Source organism: Balaenoptera borealis (genome assembly GCF_965194805.1).
Source record: "Balaenoptera borealis genome assembly, chromosome: 15".
Taxonomy (NCBI): Eukaryota; Metazoa; Chordata; class Mammalia; order Artiodactyla; family Balaenopteridae; genus Balaenoptera; species Balaenoptera borealis.
The window spans coordinates 46088275-46108450 of NC_138871.1; the positions used below are offsets into that span (position 1 = coordinate 46088275).

At 38.3% G+C, this 20176-nt stretch overlaps 1 protein-coding gene across 4 annotated transcripts in view; it reads right to left on the minus strand.

Moving 5' to 3' along the window:
• SPTBN1 (spectrin beta, non-erythrocytic 1) overlaps nt 1-20176 on the minus strand; it is a 195803-nt gene that overhangs the window by 173497 nt on the left and 2130 nt on the right. The window contains exon 2 of one of the 4 annotated variants that reach the window (XM_082357919.1): nt 19197-19278. The exons of the other annotated variants lie outside the window; for them this stretch is intronic. The gene's annotated coding sequence lies outside the window, so the exon portion shown is untranslated. The remainder of the gene's footprint in view (nt 1-19196; nt 19279-20176) is intronic. 4 annotated transcript variants of the gene reach the window in all.

Sequence of the window (20176 nt, forward strand, 5' to 3'; positions counted from 1 at the left end):
GCCATTACTAATTTCCCCAAGTGTATCATTAACGGGGTGAAGCTTTTTCTCCAAGACTTGGCTTAACAGAGGCATCATACCCAGAGTGTAAGAAATGCAAACAGACACTCAGGTTTCCGTGGCCTCTAACCTTCCAATCAGCATTTCCCAAAGGCGTGCAGTGCCCTTCTGGCTGAATGCTGACAGAGTTCCAAGGCTGATGCAAAAACCTCACCAGCATTTTCTAAGCAGCACTACTGAAAGTCAAAAACAGGAAGAAGAGATTTTAATGGGAAGAGTGTCTGAAGGTCACTCTTAATGACAATAAAAGTTGTTGCCTCTATGTTGACAAGTGAAATATAAATCATCCATAATTAAATCCCCTTCCCCAAATTATTACTAAAGTAATTCAATCTCAAACCAAGAACTCCCCGAGTCAGCCAAGACTTCAGTAAGTCACCTTCACCAATAGACTCCTGTTAAAAGAGAAAGAGCTGGCTTGAGTCCATCCACACTCACAGACAAGGAGTTCTCATGGAGCAAATGTAAGTCCTGCCGCTGTGGCAACTGAAGACTGAAGCCCATTTTGTGTTGGCCTTAGTGGATACCCAGAGCAGCTACACAGTAACAACTTCTCAACTGTCCATTGCAATGGTGGACAAAAAACGTGGACTTTTTAACAGGTAACACAGTACTTACAACAGGAACTGCACTATACTTTTGTAAGTACATCTGAATGTGGGTTATAGGATAAAAAGTCTCTTTCGACTATATAACTGAATTGCCAGATAAATACAAGATGCCAAGTTAAAGCTGAATTTCAGATAAACAAACTTTTAGCAAAAGTACACGCCAACTACTGCATGAGACATACTTCCACTAAAAAAGATATGCTAAATTTCAGATAAATATCTGAAATTCAAATTTAATGGAGTATTCTGGTTTCTTTGTTTTTCCTAAATCTGGCAACCCTATATATAAGTATGCTAGGAAAATCCAATTTGAGAGAGGCAAGGAAGAAGTCTAGTTTGGGGACGCTACCACCCAACCATTCCAGTATCTCAAGGTCAACTGTGAAAACTCTGCCCTCTAGTGTGGCTACTAATTAGCCACCATCTGATAAACAATAGCCCCAATGCCCATCCTTCTCTGGACCACAGATGCTAATTATATAACTCAGTGCCAGGGGTAAAGGGCTCAGATAAAGCAAGTAATTAAGTATGAGTAGGTATCCTAAACAGGAGTCATTAGTAAATGTTATTATTTATTCAATAAAATTAAAAGCAAAATTTGCTATGGAGAAACAATATGAAGACAACAGAAAGTAAACTGAATATATAAGGGGTTATTATGTGAACTAAGCACCCTAAATAGTATTTTTTACAATAGTTAACTCTATTGAACAGTTACTATGCGCCAAACGACATTCCAAACACTTTACGTGTTTCATTGCACTTAATTCTAATCCCCTAAAAAGTGAGTACTATCATCATGCCCATTTTACAACGTGAAGAAACTGAGACACAGAGATTAGGTAATTTGATAAGACTAGGGGGACCATATTTCCTGGTTTGCCTCGGACAGTCCCAGTTTATGCCTGTTGTCCTGGTACAATTATTAAAAGCACCCCCTTTCATCACGCTCATGAATTACCCAGTTTGGATGATAAATTACATGGTCACCTACCAAGGACCCACAGTCAATAACGAGCAGACGCAGCGTTCCATCCAGGTAGTGTGGTTCCAGAAACAGAAGCCAGTCACTGAAACATACTCCCTCCCAAGTCCTACATTCCAGGAAGAGGATTCCAAAAGGAGATGAGAGTAACCTTTTTACTAGACATCCCGCAGGGTTACAAATCAAAGTGAGTTGAAGGCAGGGGGTAGGTGAGGGTCATGTTTTTCAGAACTGTCCTTTATCTCCCTTTAAATCATTGATAATACACAGCACAAATCACCTGTGAGCAGAGAGAATTCCTCAGCCAACCTATATCCACATCACTGGGTCTAAAAATTTTTAAACTTACTCGACTAATCAGAGTAATATTTAACTAGATCCTCTTCTATTTTGGAATGACCTTCATCTTCCTTCAGCCTGGTCTGGGCAGCCAGGGCTTGGTTGTTGCTATTTATATTAAAACAAAGGTGCGCATGCTCTATGTGCTGGTTTTTAGTTCCATACACAATGAGCTTTCCTTCTTTCCCTATAATAAAAACCTCTCTTCTTTTTAAAAAAAAATCTTTGGCAAAACACTATTTTCCCAATAAACATTAATGCTAGTTTGACAGCATGAAGACACAGAACATGAGCATTAACTTGTAGGCTCTCCTCATATACATAATTGTGAAATGCATCACAAGTGGTCCAAGAAGTAAGATGCCTCTCAAGGTTCAGCACAAGGAAATGGTCACAAGCAGACTAAGTGTTCCCACATATCTGCAAATGCTTCAGAAGAAAGTGTCACCCACTTAACATGGTAATGTCAGCCCTTAACACTTGAGGCTGTGTGACTTTACTTGCTCTCTCTTAGCTTATCTCCTCCTTATACAATGGAGTGGACGGACTAAGGTCTACAGGGTCCTGCCTGGCCCTGAAACGTCCAATTCTACATACTCCCTACAGTCTTCCTGACCGTGCACTGCGGCCTACAATGTGAAAACTCTGCTCCACCGCAAACCCTCCTAACATCTGGCTTCTCAGCTGGTTGGTCCACAAGGGTGGTCCACGAAAGGACACCACTACAGGTCCCCAAGGGTGAGGAAATCAATGCTCCTCTCTCAAAAGCAGACTTACACCAAAGCTACCTTTACTGAAAGCCAACACAAGCATCTGAGGTGGTCGAACACCTGAAAGACAACGGTCCTGTGACCTGGCCCAGAAGCAGCCCTGTGGTGAACAGTGATATTCTCATGTCTGTCATACTCCTTGATATATTAAGTTTGACTCCTGTCATCCCCAGGCCATGTGAAAAATGTTTTTTACTGTTTATTTTTGTGATGGGTCATGAATGCTTCTTCTACAATGACACTAAAATCAACAAAAAGGACAAAACTAGGAACCATGGCTCCAAAGAAGGTTTTTTCCTGACTCAAATCCTCACAAGGCAAGTTTACTGCTGGTCAGGTCCTGATTATAAAAGCAGTGGGAAAGGGGCGGGATTGGGGCTGCTGATTTAACCGATAGCTTTACAAGTGTGTTTCCTGTCACGTAACAGCAATGGCCCTTCACGTCTTTTCGCTCACAAAGGAAAAAAACAAAACAGAAAATGAAAACTGAATTCTCAGCCTGGATTTCACATGATTTTTCACAGAAACTGACTTCATCACTTAACAAAAAAAGCCATAAGCTCAAAGGTCTGGGAGTTAGTCATGATAAAGTTCTACTCATGCATAGTTATGAAACAGGAGGAGCACCTTACCTTCTCACCTAAAGTTTTACTGCATGAAGTTTACAGCCACATTTCAGTGAAAACTTCCATATTGAGATTTGTTACATATGCAGGCATAAATCCCTGGCAACAAACATCACGTTTAAATCCAAAGCCTTCTGGCAGAGAAATAAGTAATACCTCTTGACAAAAGTTGTCCCTCTCCTTCTTATCAGAGCCCTCATTTCAGTAACGTCAAAACTTCTAGAAAATTTGTTATGGAAAGTCAGAGAGAATCAAGAAAAATGCAGAAACCAATAAACAATTATATGTGTTTGGGCCATCTGCTCAAACCAATTTAATCTTTTATCACCACAAAGATGTGCGGTCCTGGTTTGTTTACCTCTCTCTTTTCAGTGGTAAGTTTAGAACACAAAAGCAACTAAATGAAGACAAAATCCTATGGATTCAACACAGGCATGTAACCAATGACTAAAATTTTAAAACAACATTGCCTGCAATTTGATTCATAATCGCAGAAACCAGACTCTTCAAATAATCAACTCTTCTAGCAAACAATAAATACAAAGCTTCTTCCCAGCATATGTAATAATTAAAACGTGATTCTAATAGTTTTCCCTTGTATGAGAACAGACTAGATGAGGGCATCCCAAAGCATATTCTATGAAACCCTGGCCTAAGAGAGGCTATGAAAAAAAAAAAAAGAATTCCAAAGTCAGCTAAATTTGGGAAACAACATACATCACTCTCCCCTCTACAATGCCTATCAGCTTATAAAGGCTCTGAGAAGTCCCTCACTAAAGAAACCCATTACATTTTACTTCACCTAGCATTCTTTTAAATAACACATGTTAACATACTGCAAAACTAGTACTTCAAAAACTTGGTAAGAAATGCCAAGTTAGACTGTATTACCTATACCATCATCTACGTTTGGTCAGAAACTTCTAATGCTCATAATAGCCAGTCTCTTCTCTTTCTGGTCACATGGGTAGATTACACTTGCCTGCTCCCCCCTGTAGCTGGGCAAGGTCGTGTGACTAGTTCTGGTCACTGACTCAGAGGACCCATCAGCCAGAGTTCCTAAGGGAGAAAAACATGGGGGAGAGACCCCTGCCATCCTATGATGGACATAAAATATGAATGAGGAATGCACTTCTGTGGGTTTAACCCACTGAGATTTTGGAGATGTTTGTTACTGCAGCACCAGCCTAACCTGCCTGATATGCTATGGAGGTAAATTTTCTTAAATAAGTCAATATAAATTGACTAAAGTGACAATATAAATTGAAGTGAGAAAATAAATGTAGAGTTAGAAATATTTGAAGGATGGGGAGATAGATAGTACAATAAGCATACAACAAGGATGCATCTTTAAGAAGGCCACTTTGGTCTACAGAATCTTAAAGATCTAAAGATCAGTGAGCTAAAACTAAATGCCATGGTATGGACTATTTGAAGTGGCCAAGTTTAGCCTGTTTGCAGTTTAGTTTGTTGGCACGGGTGGGCAGTGAGGGTAGCAACAACACTTACCGAGTGCCTATAATGTGCCAGACCCTGAGAAACAAAGTGCACAGATTGCTGCTTTTAATCTTGACAATGTGATAGTTGGTAGATGGTAACTGTTGGCATCATCTCCCTTTCACATGAGAAAACCAAAATTCTATTACATAATTCGTCTAAGATCATACCACCAATAAACAGCTTTCATATAACTATACCTGTCTACATTCTTTTTATTACACCATTAGTCTGAATTAGTAGAAACACCTGAACTATGAAATTTTTTTAAAAATAGTTTGGCGTGTCATTACTCTAATGCACTTTGTAAGAATGTGAAAGTATTGTAGAATCAAAAGGGGGCAAACTTTGGCCAAATGGAAGACCTGGAGCTTTTAAAGAATAAACAGGATGTTCTTGTAATTAACATACTAATTGCTTGCAATGGATAACATTCACTTTTCCAAACAAAGTTTATCTTTTTAAATTATAAAAGACATACTGATTGTAGAACACTGGAAAATACAGAAAAGCATGGAGACAAAAATAAAAATCACAAGTAATCCTACCACTCTCTCCCAAAATTAATATTTGGAGTATTTTCTTATTTCTTTTTCTTTGTTTTTGTACATAGTTGAGATCATACCATTTATATAATCCTGTGTTCTGCTTTTTTCCCCTTATATTAAAAACTTTTCTATGTTATTAGGTTTTCAATAATAATAATATTTTTATCAGTATAATAATAACTAATAGTTATATATTTGCCAGGTATTAGACTAATCACTTTACTTACGTTAACATATTTAATCCTGACAATAACTCTCTAAGGCCTGTATTACAATTGTGCCCATCTTACAGACGAGGAAACTGAGACAGAGTAGGGTTAATGACTTGCCCAAGGTCACAAAGTGAATCCATGGGAGAGTCGGAATCCAGACCCAGGCAGCCCCTGGGTGAGCACTCTTAACCACTACATTGTACTGCCTCCATAATATTCCTTCCTCTAACCTACCAATGATGGACATTTGGGTTCTTACCAATTTTTTTTCTATTACAATAATAATGTTAACAATAAACATCTTTATAGGCATCTAAAGCAATATTCTATCTAAACCTATTCAGACAGCAAAACTGTTACCATTTTAACAAGTTCAATTTATTTTCAGCTAGCTGACAACAGCTGTAGAAACATCTAAGACAGCTAGCATTTCATAAACCAACTCACTGCTCCACCTACCCCTGGTATGAACTTCCACGTGGTCCTCACCTGTCCACCCCACTGCCATCTGCAGCAGATTTCTGTAACGTTTCCATCTGCCTTCACACGGCACAAAGAGCCAATTAAAACCCTGGGTCTGTTCTGTGTGTCCCCCAACATATAGAAGCAAATTCCGTAAATTTTTATGTCTGGAATATTTTAAATGCTAACCTTATTTGTCCCTAGTCTTATAAGCTTGTGGCAATACAAGGCATACAAAGAGAGATACTATGCTATATGCATGTATAAAATTAAAATGAATGATTTTCTAATTTAGACAATAATCCAGAAAAGGGATATTCAAATATTTTACTTTTTGCCTGCTTTTCACTGCTTACACTGAATGACTGAACTCTCTTGCAAGATTAAAAGAATGGTCTGAGGGGCTTCCCTGGTGGCGCAGGGGTTGAGAATCTGCCTGCCAGTGCAGGGCACACGGGTTCGGGCCCTGGTCTGGGAGGGTCCCACATGCCGCGGAGCGACTGGGCCCGTGAGCCACAATTGCTGAGCCTGCGCGTCTGGAGCCTGTGCTCCGCAACAAGAGAGGCCGCGATGGTGGGAGGCCCGCGCACGGCGATGAAGAGTGGCCCCCACTTGCCACAACTGGGGAAAGCCCTCGTACAGAAACGAAGACCCAACACAGCCATAAATAAATAAATAAATAAATAAATATTTAAAAAAAGAATGGTCTGAGATGAAAATAACCCAAAATCAAGTTTCACAAGCAGATCAGATAATGGTGTGTTAAGTAAAAAGGGAACTGGTTGGTGGCTCTGGCTCACGGTTCACACCTTCTGAATTCAACTTACCAGCATGGCTATCCAAGAGTATGTTTTAAAAAAAAGGGAATGTGTAAAAGAAGGGAAAGGCAAAAGCATAATTTAAAAAGTTTAGAAATCGTCAAGAAATTTTCCAATACATCAACCAAACCACATAGAGAAGTCATTTGCCATTTAAGAATGAAAAAGATCAATACTTCTCAGAAGCTAAGTATCTCCACATTTTCTACAAAATATTTTTCATGTTGTAAAAAAAACAAAATGTTTTTTACAGATTCTGAAAACACACCTAGAAAAGCAACCTTAACTTTACTGACCAAAGACCTAATAATTAGATACTATAAATCTCTGTATAAGGTACTTACATAGAGCCAGAAATAATGTTTCCATACAAGGAGAAGCCCTCTGAAATACATGTAAGATACGAAAAGTGGCAAAGCAAAATTCAAAATATTATAGATATGCAGACAGCAAAATAAAAGAAACAAAGCCATTTGCGGGGCACTCTAAAAAGCTTAAAATTATTGCAATTAGTCCAAGTCCAAACTTCTAACAGACTTTAGAGGATAATTAAGACATCTGTTAATACCAACTTTCAGAAAATTCTTACTAGGAACTTGGTTTGTATATAAGCGCTTTAAGATAAAGTTCACTCACTGTTTTCCTGTTACAGTTAACATCTAAATCCTCTGTTCTTATTTTAGTTCCACTCAGTAATCCAAATACTGCATTTTTAAAGATTTCACCTTCACAGAACCCAAACTAACAGGTTCTTTGGATTATCCCCACAGGCAGCCCCCGCCTCCACCCAGCCACCCAACCCACCACCCCCACCGGCCTGTTCATGTCCCCATCAGGCTCCCAGCGCCCCGCACGGGACTCCTCCTAAAGACTGCACAGCCCCGCCCCCCCACCTTGTTTCTACCATGCTGATTTAAAAAAACAAGCCTTGCAATTAAAAACAATTTTGAAAGACCACAGTCAGGAAGTAAATCAATTACACACAAGAATCAAGTACTGCAGACAAATGGCCAATGACACGAAGTCAAAAAGTGAGTAAGCGAAGAAAAAAACAAGATTTTGCATGACAGTTAACCAAATGCCTTTTATTCTGCTTCTACAATGTTTTGGCATCCAACCATCAATAATTCATATACAAATGACAGTCAGATATATAAAATATAGGACTTTTTTTTTAAACCTTCAGGGCCCCAATTTTCATTCAAACCACAAAGACTGCATATTTTGCAGTGAGTGGAGTAGGTAGGGCAGGGGAACCTCCACGTGAAGTCTGGCAGAACGCATTACTCATTAGTCCAGGTAAAACCATGCAAGATTTGATGTTACACAGAAGTGTTTTCCTCCATATAGTCACAAGATTTAAGATTACTGGAACAAAAAGATAAATAAATAAAAATAAACCTTGCTAAAGAGGAAAGCCACCACCTCTATTCCAATTCTTTGCTCAAGTGAAATGACAAGTTTCAAGATATTTTGTTAAACTGTAGCTATTTTAAGGCAGGACAAAGCTGCATCGGTGCTTGTCACACAGCTTGCTCCCAATCTCTTGGCAGTTCTCCAACACATTCTAATTTTTTATGCACAGCCTTGCTGGAATCTCACCCCACTTATCTCTAAAGACACACTAAGTAAGATGTTGCCACATTACACAACCAACCTGCCATTTATTCCCATCCGTTCACTTTGAACAATGTCTGACTAAAAAAAAAAAAAAATCAGAGCACCATCTGTGTGGATGCAGCTTAATCCAAATGATCCAATTCACATGGGTCCCCAAAACAAGTATCGGAATACTGTTCAAGCTGGGAGGAAATGCTGTGTGTCAGTGCCCAGAGAAAGGCTGAATACTCACCAACCAAGGAAGGAGAACTGATACAGAGGGAAAAAAACAAGATCAAATCCCGACTACAGATGCTAGACCCTAGTCATGCAGCCACTGCCTACATTTTGAGGCAGATTATTAATCAGGGTGTATTTTAAAGGATAAACTCAGGATTTAATGAGTCCCATTACTTCCGTGAAAAGAACGATTTAACATAACATTACATCCTCTAAGTCAATGTACTCTCTAATTGTTAGTATTTGGCCAAAAAAAAAAAGTCCTCTTCAAAAACAAACTGGAATGGTTAACCACATGCTGTTACATTCCATTCTTGCTAAAAAAAAATATATTTAATTAGCACATTTGCTCCTCATGGTCTGCACAGCTGCACAACATTCCAGTGATGGGCCAGCTATCGATACACTCTTTACATTAAAAAACTACTGACTTCAAAAGTTGAGAAGACTGAGAAGCAGTTCTCAAGCATGACCCACTAAAGATATTTTTATTTCATGTGAACAAGTTTCCTTTAACAAGGGTATAGTCCAAAGGACAATATATTATAATTAAGAATAAAATATTCATGCAAACATACCCTAACAAAATCATTCTTCAGAGCTGGAAATATATATATATGTATATATATTTATATATATCAATATATATAAAATTCAACTGACAGACAAGAACAGTCTTCCTCAGGAACAAGACAATAAATTAGCCTGCCGTCTAATTAAACTTTCACCCTTTCTGAATCAAAGATTTTTAGAACTAGGATGAAAGCTGATGTTCTTAATGTCAGGAACTCATACTTAAAAAGCAAAACAAGCCTTTCGAAATGAGAAATCATCCTGATTATCAGGGAAATTCAGGAATTCTTCTGGCAGTGGGTGTTGATTTAAAAACAAACAAACAGACCAAAAAAAAAACCCCCCAAAAAACAAAAAAAACCTACGTTAAAGAATAAAACACAAAGTGTGCACTGGTTTCTCTTCTGCTCAAATGGCACACAAATGTCTCTGCTCCAGGATCAGGGTGCTTCTTCGACTCCGCCCCAGGAGATAAGTCGGGTATTTAAGGGCAGCTGGCAGCACGGAGCTGTCAGCCTCGCTGTGAGAAGGACCAGGCCCCTTTCAGAGAAGTTACCCAACTGATACCTCTAACCACTCGCCTCCTAAAATAGAGACAGGTGTGCTCATCCAGTCAAAGGTCCAGATAAGGCTACATTCAAGCCTCCTACACTCCCTAACCTGGGGCACCGGGACCAGACACTGGGCACTGTCTCAGCTCAGTGCCTCCCCAGGTGCCAAGACTCAACGTTTGAAGCTGCCTGTAGGTCAAGATGAGATCCCTCCCTACTCCAGGCTTCAGTCAGCCCAGGCACATTAACCAGCAAACATTTCCCTTGATGGGTTTTGGCCACCCTCAAAGAGAATGACTCCCACCAGGTTGGGAGTTTCTGAACAATCCCTCATTTGGAGAGAGGAAGTCCAGAGTGTACCTGAGCTCCATCACCCAACCCTGCTCCATCCATCACCCAGCCCAGCTCCATCCACCACCAGGCCCAGCTCAGATTTCCCCTCTAAACTGTGCAAGGTGCCACCACTGGCCTTAGTGTTTAAACCTGGGAAGAAGATCATTTGCCATTTTTCCTTGTGGCCAACTAACCCAAGTGAGACCAGTAACAACCACAAAGTACCTCACAGAAATTGCTGGCAAGGGCTTTCTTTCTCTTCCAATGAAAAGGTATTTCTCCCCTCTTCCCACTCCCTCTTTTCCTCAGCACATGAAGAAACCCTATTAGCACCTTCTTCAGGAAGAGGCCAACTATACTAGAATTAAGGCAACAAAGAAGTGCCAGCAAGTCACCTGCATCACATCCATCCATCTGAGGTCCCATGGCTTAAGAAACTGGTTTGCATAATCAAATATGTATATTGCTTTTTCTCCTTGAAATAGATCCCGGATCTGAAGATAGAATTTTAAAGAGTTCAGCTGATACAAATACCCTAGGAAAGCTGAGCTATACTGTATGCTTTCAACAATTACAACCAAATCCAGCCCAGTAAAATTTATTACATTTAAAACCAAGATTATAATAACCACATCCATTCCATTTGCAACACTTTATAGGGTAGCTGGTTCCAAAAACTCTGAAATCTGAAGACAAAAGTAAAATCAGATGTTGTCCGAAGCATACGGAGATGTCTCTCAGGGAATTAATGCAACTCCGATGGGAATTCCTCTCAAAACAAACAGCACACATTATCTAATGATAGCTTAATTTCTGGTACTTTTCCACTATAAAACAATTTTTTTTAAAGAAGAGAAGTATCTACAATAAGCAAATTTGGGATTCTCTCAATCTTTGCCGTTTTCCTTAATACCCCGCCACTGAAACAACTCAGGGAAACCGACAGTATCCATAAGCCACAGTTTTAAATATTGCCAGTAGTAATAAGATATTATGTTCTGTCATGCTACATGTACCAACTGGAAGGGTGATAAACATCAAGGGATTATTCAGACTGTGAAAACTTTACATCTTTAGCTTGAGATTTGAGGACTGACCCTTATTCATGAGACGAACAAATATGTACAGAGGGAAAAAGGTTTAAAAGACAAACACCAAAATGATAACTGCATGTCTCTGGGGTCACTGAATGGGGTCAGTGATTTTAATTTTCTTCTTTGTGTTCATTTTTATTTTCCATATGCTCTACAATATTTATTATTTTGGTAATAAATATTATTTTGAAAATTTTGAAATTGTTATGATTTTATGTTATTTTATACCTTTTTGAAAGTATATATTCTACATAAACTATTCAGAAAAAACCTAACATACTGTATATAGTAGCAGACACTCAAAAATTCAGGGATTCTAAAAGGTGAAGAAAATGAATATTTTAACTTTTAAGATGATTGTTCTCCCTATAAAAGCACTCCTACGCTACAGGTTATAAAATACAATGGAAAATGTTTAAACATCACAGAGAAAAATAATAAGTATTGCCTTAGGGAAGAATCTAGGTTTTTCTTCCCCTTTAAATAAGATAAAAGGGGGGGGGGGGAAAGCCCTAGACCGTGATAAAAGTATGCATTATCCCACCCCAAAGACTCTGTACAGCTGGTGAAGAACACTTGGAAAAATGTGTAGCCCTTGAACATTTAGATTTGGCCTTGAAGCAAACACACCAGGACAAAAATTATCCCTGAAACAGCCATCCAAGAGGGTAGGGAAACAACAAGAAATTTCATCCAGAACCAAAGGCAGTAGCCATTCGAGGCTGGTCTCCACCCGGATGATGCTTCTGTCAGGCTCCCCTGTGGCCCAGTTTCTACATCTTTTCCCACACTCCACGGAAATGGCAAGGCTCTAACAAACTGCACATTTAAATGAGGAATGAAAAAATCTTTTCAAAACTTCGGCGTTCTTTACACCTTCAGTACTATTAATGCTGCCTTTCTGAAAGCCCTGGTAGAAAAAAATTGAACAGCAGAGGGTATATTTAGCTGATTAATCATTTCACTCATTAGTTTTTATCCAGCTAAAATGACGCTTGTTCTGGTGTTAGGATATTTTTAATAAAGATCAAAAGTTTATTGGTAAGTATTTTCAAAAAATTTGGAATACATGGAGAGATGAAATTAGAACTCCACAATCCCATCACCCAGAGATAACCACTGTTAGGCTAATGAACTTACCAAGCAGAGACATATTTAATTATACAAATTAAACACTGAACATATACATTTCAAAAGAATAAATTCTATTCATATGTCATTCTAAATTTCATCCTATTTCATCTGTTGAGTAAAAAATTCGTAGTTATATTCTGATACAGATTTTACTGCCTAAGTAATGGCTTCAAGTTTATATGTTAAAGATCAGAATCAGCAAGGAACTCTAGGATCCTAGAGCAGAGATGTCAAATGGTTCTTTAGAGTTCACTAAGAATGGAATTATGATGCCTATATACAAGGGCCAATTTTAAAGCAATCTTGAAGTTATAACATCTTACTTTCATATCTCAAAGCACACTTCACCTGAACCCCTCCTCAATCAACCATTTAAAGTTCATGGCAGAAAAAATACAAAATTCCTGAAAGTAAATTAGTTCATTTTTATAAGCTACATTTTACAAAGTACCAATACAGTTGAGGACGTGGACCATAAAACAGAAAGTACTATTTCCTCTCAAACATTTCCCTCACCAGCTAAGGACAAAGTGACTCATTCCTGGGATTCACCTTCCTTCAAAATACTATCTCTATAAAATTCCCCACTTAAAAAGTCTTAAAATAGCCCTTTGTCTCCCTTCATGGTGGAGCTTTCTCAATCACACACATCTCTCTTTCTCATGTGATAGACAGATAAAATAGATATCATTATATACATACATAAATGTCATATATAACATTATATAAGAATTTCTTTTCATAAGAAAAAAGAAAGAGTATCATTAAAATTCATTCCTCCCACTCTTAGCCTGAATATTCCTGAGATGCTGAGAAACCATTAATTGGAAGTAATCTAAATCTGGAGTCATTTTTATTTTAAAATTTTCACTCAGAATTTTTTTTTTAACATCTTTATTGGAGTATAATTGCTTTACAATGGTGTGTTAGTTTCTGCTGTATAACAAAGTGAATCAGTTATACATATACATATATCACCATATCTCTTCCCTCTCGCGTCTTCCTCCCTCCCACCCTCCCTATCCCACCCCTCTAGGTGGTCACAAAGCACCGAGCTGATCTCCCTGTGCTATGCGGCTGCTTCCCACTAGCTATCTATTTTACATTTGGTAGTATATATAAGTCCATGCCACTCTCTCACTTCGTCCCAGCTTACCCTTCCCCCTCTCCGTGTCCTCAAGTCCATTCTCTACATCTGTGTCTTTATTCCTGTCCTGCCCCTAGGTTCTTCAGAACGTTTTTTTTTTTTTTAGATTCCATATATATGTGTTAGCATACAGTATTTCACTTGGAATTTTATCTACATTTCTGACCAATACCAATGAAACCTGGTGGCCTAATGGTTACAAAATTAGTTCCAGCAGCAGTGTTTGGGCTTCTACAAGTGAGAACAAATATGTCACAGAATTCCACTGCTCTCGTCACACAAGTGTGCGGTTTGGAAATAATAAAGAAACCTGGTCTTCCCCACTCTTTAAGCTGACCCAGACTAGTGGTGTCTAGCTATCATTCCATTACATCTGAATGCTCTACCCCTCTCACACCCACACCCTTCAGAAGGTGACTTACAGATGCTGATGTTTTCCCACTGCTCTAGATAAGTGCAGAGGACAGATATGACAACCCTTCGGACTCTTAAACCATCCCCTAACAATAATCTACAATTAGCCAGGCTTACTTTTTTCATTTCTTTTTTAAAAACTAAATGGTTGATTGCTTTTTTTATTACTTAAAAAATGATCCTCATGGTAGTTTATTATATTATTTACTGTACTCTTCTCTATTTGTAAGATATTTCAAAACTCCAAATGAGAAACATTAAGTCATAGGAATTTCCTTTCATATAAGAAAGGAAATCACCCATCAACCCACCATCCAAAGCAAACCATTAATATTTTAATGTATTTCCTTCCAGTCTTTAATATAACAAAACTGGAGTTATACCATATTGTACAGCTTTGCATACAGATATTTCCACGGAATATTATACTGTTAGCATTTTCCCTTTTCAGTAATACTCTAACAAACCGTTATTTTAAGCAGTACATTGAATTCTATCCTATGCCTGTGCCATAATTTATTTGACTATGCCACATTTGCTTTTTCACTATTAATATTGCTAAGAAAATCCCTGCTTAAAAGCCTGTCCTTATTTTTAATTCCTTCTTTAGATTACAGAACTACAAGGGGAATTTCAGCCCAAACGGCATAAACATTTAAGTTTTCTGTTATATATAAAGGACCCCCTGTTTTCCACTCAGTTTGTATTAATCCACATATTCTCCCAACACGTGATGCAGAGGCCCAATCTCACAGCATCCCAGAGAGCATTACCTACCAATTTAAGTGGAAAATTAATCTAATTGTTTTAGTTCTTATTTCATATTACTGGTGGGTTTGAACAATTGAATATGGTTATTGGCTTCTATGCTGTCTTCTTTTACAAACTATGTTCCTATCCTTTCCCTAAGCACTAGGGTTTTAGCGTTTTCTTATTTATTAAAAATAAGTATTAATCAGGTTTGCTTTTCCTACTAATTAGACATAAGGACAAGTTTAATATAGACTTAGCATTATTTATCTGCATGATGGTATTGTTTACTGGAATGTATCTTTTCTGAATAAATCAAATTATTTGAAAGGAAGCATAAAAGTGAGACAAACTAAGCAAAAATTCCACGTTTTATGATAATTAAAACGTATTGTGATGGCACTGGATTATCCCACTTAGCTTTCATAATCCTTTGTGACAGAAACTGTCAATACCACCATTTTGCAGATGAAGATACTGAGGCTCACAGAGAGGTCAAAGCAGCTTGCTGAAGGTCAATTAGCCAGTGCATGGAGTGACAAGTTGGAGTAATTCCAGAGCCCAAGGCTCGGGACTCCTGCATCCAACAGCCTCTCCTCAGCCACCCTAGCCCTGACCTGTCTCCTTCAACTTCTTGAGCATTATCTCCACGAAGGGTTCTGCCAGAACCTCAAATTCAACATGTTTAAACACAAAACTGATTCTCTTCCCAACCAGATATCCACTCTTCCCCTTAACCTGTCTACTTCTGTCATCATGGTGACAACCATGCTCTTTGTCATTATTCGATTCTGAACCCTTTATTTTAGCTCCTTATCCACTCAGGTCCACTCCCATCCAGTCACCCTGCAAATTGTCAGCAAAGGATTGGGTCTTCACAACCTTTCTCCCATCTCTCCCCTCCTCCTCATTCTCTCAGCCTCCACCATCAATTGCTCCCTTAATCTCTGGACCTTCACCATCACCTCTTTCCTGTCTCCTTGCTTCTAGTTTCTTCCTGTTCCACTGTGTTTTGAACAACTGCCAAAGTGTTGTGTTACTCAAATACCATCACAGAATTTTAGGTGTACAGGATCTTGAAACCTAAGTGCCAGATCTGATCAGTTGGCAGTTCCTGACTCGAACACTGTATTGAGGGTGTTCCTGGGGCCCCATCTCAGCTCTGCAGAAAGAGCACCCTGATTGATTTTCTATGCCTCCCAGGGACACAGGGAGTGGTGCCCATGTGCCAGGTTTTAACCCCCACTAGGATTTCATCTAAGTTTTTCATTTGATAAATTTAGATCTGAGACCAGAAAGATTAATGGCTTGCTGAAGTCACACACTTGGTCAATAAAAGATCTTTACCTTCCGTGTACATATAGAGAGTATATTCTATACGTTAGGAGTATAAAGTCCTTGGATTCAGGAACTAATTCTTATTCACCTTTAAGCCAGCCCACACCACCATCATCCTAACCCAATGACAAGCCTTGGCTACAGAAGGTACCCAATAGTTATTTACTGCATTAAAAACCATATTGCAAAGTAATCTTAGAGTAGCAGCAAAGGAATAACATTCATATAAGTGCTTCTTGGTAAAAGAACTATAATCACACTACTTTCAAGAACAGGAAACTGAACTGACAAAGGGTTTCCACTAAGTGGTCTTGCACAGCCTGTGTTAATAAATATAAAAATTCCATTGGTAACACAGAATTTAAAAAAATAAAAGAATAATAGCTCTTTTGGCATAAAAATGTTAAGGTAGTTTTGAGAAAGCACTCCAAGAGGGGTCAGTGGCTGGTATAGCTTGGATAGTCCAAAGAGAAAGGAATGGAACCGTTATCAGCTGAACGCCTACTATGTGCCTAGCACTGTACACTGCTATCTCACAACTGTATGAGGAAGTATTATTATTTCAACTTTACTGATGAGGAAATCGTGATTCCAAGAGTAATGAACTAACCCAAGGACCTAGATGTGACCACATCGCTGGTATACAATAGCATTAGGATTTGAGCCCAGATCTGTTTGACTATAAAACACAAGCTCTTTCCAAACTAAGGGAAAATTTTCTGCAACAACATAATCATCCTTACAGACCTTAAAGGACAAAAACTTGATTATGATTCTACTGAAATTATGAGTGACTGTTCATCAAAATAAACCACGAAGAGTTTAAAAAAAAAAACAAAACAAAACACAAACTGGGAGGTAGTTTTTGCAACACATATAATCCACAAGGGATTATTAGGCAATCTACATTAAATCAATCAATAAGAAAAATATCTAAAAGACATACAGACAAAAGACTAAACAAGGACTTAACAAAAGAGGGAACCCAAAAGGTCAATACTATAAATATATACTTAACCTCAATAATCAGGGAAATTGCAAATAAAAAGCACAATGAGATAACATTTCACAAATATGACTGGACAACATTCTGAAGTCTGGCAAGGTTGTGGAAAAACTATAACATCTGTACACTTCTAATAGGAATATAATCAATACAATCTCTTTGGCATTATCTAATAAGGTTTGGCATTATCTAGTAAGGTTGATGATGCATATACCCTATGAGCCAGCAAATTTCATTCCTGAGAGAGAGAAAAACAAATAATATGTTTGTGTGCATGTGCATGTATCCCCACATACATAATAAGAGACATGTAGGAGACCCATTCATAGCAGTCCTTTCATAATAGCAAAAGAAAAAAAAAAAACTAAAATCAATCCAAATCTCCATCTACAGTAGAAAGAATAAATAAGCCATGGTGAAATACTACACAGCAGTGAAAATGAATGAACTACAGCAACAAAATGAAGGAGTCTCAGGAATATGTTAATCTGAAAGGACAAGTCAGAAAAATACGTAAAGTGTAATTTCATTTATATAAAGTTCTGAAACATATAAAATAAATAAGAATTTTTAAAAGGATAACCCATAAAGAAGAGCAAGGGAATGATAAACACAAAATTCAGGACCGTGGCTGCTTCAGATGGGATGACAGAGGGGCACACAGGGGACTCTGAATGTATAATAGGTTCTTCTTCTTGAACTAAGTGGTGGCTGCCTGAGTGTCCATTGGCTTGTGATTCTGTAATATATCTTTTATGAACATTATTTTGTATATACAAATCACTTAATAAAAAACAACTTTAAGGGAAAAAAATGAACCAGAAGGTCAGGATATTGAATACACCAGGAAAAATAGCTGATGACAGAGAACAAGATGCCAGAGGAGAGCAGAGGCAGTAGAGGGGACCCTATGGTCAGGGGTTTAGCTTCCTGGACTCCAGTTCTGCTATCTCAAAACTAATGCCTTCTTCTAGGGGGGGGTGGGGAGTTTGTTTTTTCAACATTAGAGGTGTTTTAGAAAAGAACCTAAAAAATTGATTAATCTAAATAAACATAGTAAATAGAGCTCTTCCACCTGAAGATTACAGAAGAACTTTAAATTAAATATTTCTGTATTAAATAACTTACAACACATGCATCAATTTCTTAGTGATGCAAGGGGAAAAAATGTGCTGATACTTCAGCAAAAGACAAAAGTAAGATACTAGTAAGAACCTTTTGATATGGAAGCCTTTTAGCTGAAGGAGCAGAGCAGTTTCTCAATTTAATGTCCATACAGACCATTTAGGGGTCATGTTAAAATGCAAATTTTGATTGGAAAGGACTGAGCCTCTACGGATTTACATATACAACAAGCTCCCACTTCGTAAGTGATCCCATCCTGATGTTGCTGGCCCACGAACCTCACCTCACTATGGTAGCAAGAGACATCATGAAAATGCCTTCTCTGGTGATGTTTAAAAATAGAAATATGAGAGTATCTAATTGAGACCGTTTCATTTTCCCCCAAAGTAGAGATTGATGACGTTATTCCTACACTATAAAAACTTGGATACAGGACGCTTGTTATCAGAAAAAAATCAAGAGTACTAAACTAGGTCTTTTGCAAAGAAAAGGTGCTTTGAGAAACAGCAAAGACTGAAAACTTCCAAGAGAACTCCAGGAGAGGTTTTACTCACCTCCACAGACCTAGAGAAATCGCTTTTCCAGCAGGGGTATTAGCCCTTTCCTTATGGAAGAATGGTTTACATTCCCAAAAGTCTCAAAGGAAGAAACCAGGACTACCATAAAGATATTCACAAAACATTAATTAAGGCCTGATTTTCATGCAGATGTTGGTGGGGGGCCCCACAAAATTAAAGGAGCATCCTATCACTGCATGTAAAAAATATATATGTTGGGCTTTAAAATTCTCTCTAAGAATATGCTGTTAAAACGAAAAGCTTATTATCTCAACAAAAACCACACCGAATAATTTCCCCTCATCATGCCTATGTTTGTTTAGAAGTAGTAAAATCCTCCCATCTCAAAATAGTACTTCTACATGTAAAGTCATACTTTCATACAGCAAGACAAAATAACCACTCACATACTCTTCCAAGGAAACTCTGCCAATGCCAAGTCTCTGCTAAGGATGTGTCACTAGTAGAGTGAGGTCTTGTCGCTTGCTCCTGCAACATCACAGACAGTTGTTACTACTCTCATCCGAGAGATGCTCTTTACCGAAAGCCTGCACAGCAGAAGACGTCCAAGTGACAGCAGTTTCTTCACTGCCCCAGTATTTCTCATTCTCTCTGATGAAGGTTTGGTCTCTCCAGAGCCAACAGAGTTACAAAGAGCTTAACCTAACAGAATTCTGCCCCTGGTAAGTCAGAACAGCTAAACTTCCTGTGACATCAACACAGGGTGTTTTCTTACAACACAGTAAATCCAAAATGTCTGGATAATCTATGGAAGGAATACTCCAAAACATCATAATGCAACATGATTTTATACAACCAGCACAAAGATTTAGCCCAAATCTAAAAAATTCCACCTTTTAATGGCCCTCTATTACTGAAAATAATGCACATAAACCACACAATCTGCAGTCAATTCTATTCTGCAGAGCCACATAAAATCAAATGCCACTAACTTGGGTTCATTAGAGATTTAAAAAATAAAAGCAGACACACCCTTGCTTTGAAACACTGATCTTCCCTTCCAGTTAACTTACTGAAATTCTCTTTTTCACCTATACATTCTAGAAGAGCCTGGGGTGAAATCTGAAATGTATCTCATTTGCCATCCCACATTGAATTGTAGAAGTGGCATTTATAAAGGAAATTCCTTGGGTACTACCCCAGACTAAATAGATGAGGATGTTGGAACATCTCCTTCTGACCAGATACCAGCTACACAGGCCCTGGTGGTCTGCCCTTCACAATCCCCTCCCCAGCCACATCTGCAAAATATATGTATATAAAAAGTACATATATATATAAACAAACAAATGCAATCAGTTACCACCACAATCCCATTATTCATGACTGGAGACTTAACTTGGCTATCAAAGCCAATCTGAATACC